This window comes from Portunus trituberculatus, chromosome 46 (genome assembly GCF_017591435.1).
Source record: "Portunus trituberculatus isolate SZX2019 chromosome 46, ASM1759143v1, whole genome shotgun sequence".
In the NCBI taxonomy this organism is placed as follows: domain Eukaryota; kingdom Metazoa; phylum Arthropoda; class Malacostraca; order Decapoda; family Portunidae; genus Portunus; species Portunus trituberculatus.
In genome coordinates this window covers 32,420,235-32,422,734 of record NC_059300.1, presented here as the reverse complement: position 1 = coordinate 32,422,734, position 2,500 = coordinate 32,420,235, and the positions used below count along the sequence as shown (strand labels likewise).

The following is a 2,500-nucleotide window of genomic DNA, read 5'->3' as shown; positions in this document are numbered from 1 at the left end:
AGATCACAAAGGAAGGGCAGGTATTAATAGTGCTTCTTGTGCCATTGAGTAAGCAAGGAACTTAAATGTAGACCAAGTATCAATCACTCTCCTCGTCCCATTAAGTCAGCAAGGCACGTAAAAGATTGACAACCAATAGGAGTTCTTAGTTCTCTCTCTTTAGAATTCAGGCACCAACGAAAACAAAGGAAGAACAAATAGTAGTGATAAAAATTCTTTACCACAGTAATTATCTATTATCGTTATCACACTACACATAATAAAAAGAAAAAAAATAGTACAATTAGTAGTAAAAGTTCTCCAGCATAGTAAATACCTATTATTATCACACTAATAAGGAAAGTGTAAATAGTGAAACAACACAGAATAAAAACAAAAACAATGCCATGTGAAATAGTGAAGGGGTGAGGAAAGGGAGAGTGAAGGGGTGATAATAATAAAAGAGATAAGGAGGGATATACGAGGGAGACAAAAAGAAGATAAGAAATGTGTCTGAGAGTGAGAGAGAGAAAATGAGAGGGAGATAACAGAGAGAAGATGAGATAGAAATGGAAAGGTGAGAGAGAGAGAGAGAGAGAGAGAGAGAGAGAGAGAGAGAGAGAGAGAGAGAGAGAGAGAGAGAGAGAGAGAGAGAGAGAGAGAGAGAGAGAGAGAGAGAGAGAGAGAGAGAGAGAGAGAGAGAGAGGAAAACGATATGACAAGAAAGAAAAGTGAAAGGAATAAGAGGATTAGAGAGACGAAGGAGAAGAGGAAAGGAGAGGGAGATGAAAGATAAACCAGACGAAGAGAGAAGAGATGAGCATTAAAAGTGAAGAGTTTCGTGTGTCTGTGTGTGTGTGTGTGTGTGTGTGCAAACTTGTCAGTGGGTCGTGTCAGTAGTGCAGAGAGAAATGTAAATTTAATGTGTGTGGGCGAAGGATTTAGAGAGAGAGAGAGAGAGCAGAGAGAGAGAGAGAGAGAGAGAGAGAGAGAGAGAGAGAGAGAGAGAGAGAGAGAGAGAGAGAGAGAGAGAGAGAGAGAGAGAGAGAGAATGGAAAACTAAACAGTAAGTGGAGGAGGAAAAGGAGGAGGGAGAGGGCAGGCAAAAGAGGAAGAGGAGGAAGAAGAGAAGGCGGAGGTTGATGAAGAGGAAGAGGAGGAGAAAGAAGAGGAACAAGAAGAAGAAGAAGAGGAAGAGGAAGAGGAAGAAGAGGAGGAGGAGTAACCGTGATTTAAGCCAACGTGTAATAGCATTAGAGGCATTAACGAGGCAGCAGAGCAGACAGATCACAGAAGAGTATCTTCAACACAAAAGCGTGAGGCGTGATCCTTGCGACTACAGGTAAATCTCGCCTTAATTACATTCATACATATAGCGCTTCCAATACGATATGATTACAATAGCGTGCCAGACTAATGAGGCGCAGGTCAGGCTAACTAGTCCATCAATCGCCGCACACAACGCCTGATATTTATAACGAAGAGGAAGGTAAAAGAAGCAACCAGCAACAGTCCAGTTGATTCATGCGAGAGTAACAATATATGATGTGCATTGTCTGATTTCAACCTATTGTCTCCCACGTAAAAAAACTTCACAGTAATAAAAATAATGAAATATCTAGAACTGTCGACAAGAAAGATAAAAAAAGCAAGCTAATATTAAGAAGTGTTGAGAAAAAGAAACGAGAAATGAGTTAACCCCTTCATTTCCATGGCGCGTTTCCATATCCACTTTGCTTACTAGCTGATGATTTTATACAGCTTCAGAAACTTATGTGAGGAAGTAAAATAGTGAATATGGCCATTAATTAATCTCCTGACCTCCATGAACCCTTCCTAATGTCAATAAAATGGTCTAATCGTGAACAAATCTCAAGGTGAAAATGTGATCCAGTGCTGAAGGGGTTAGAGTAGTAAAGTTAGCAGCCAGTGTAATGCTCAGAGAAGACTGTAAAGCAAGACAAAACACCTCACAATGGTTGGTAACAAGTAGACACATAGCAAGTCTCATGGAAAGTACTGCAATAAAGGTAAAGAATTCATGGCAGAGCTAATTTCCACATCATGACATTTAATTTTGTTGAAAGATACACTTGTAAGGCAGGGTGACCAAACAACTGCAGGATTTCAATTTGGCCATGCGAAGCTGACAGTGATGAAATAAAATACCATATCAAATTAAAAGTAAGAGATATAGGATAGTAAAAACGAAGAAACCTCCCCGTCCATTAATACCTCCTAACCCCTTCAGTACTGGAACACATTTTTACCTTGCGATTTGTGTGCGATTAGGCCATTTTATTGACATCAGGAAGGGTCTATGGAGGTTAAAAATTTAATGGCCACGGTCTTTACTATTTTATATCCCAACATGAGTTTCTGAAGCTGTATAAAATCCCCAAATAGTAAGCAGAATGAAAATGGAAACGCGTCATGGTACTGAAGGGGTTAAATTCAGAAAGGTACCTCCTATTAGAACTGAATACAAAATCTTTATCCTCTTCTTCCTCTTTCTCCTTTT

At 39.6% G+C, this 2,500-nt stretch overlaps 1 protein-coding gene across 2 annotated transcripts in view; it reads left to right on the top strand.

Annotated features, from left to right (window-relative positions):
- LOC123519959 (hemicentin-2-like) overlaps positions 1-2,500 on the top strand; it is a 182,142-nt gene that overhangs the window by 165,831 nt on the left and 13,811 nt on the right. The gene's annotated exons all lie outside the window — the stretch shown is intronic.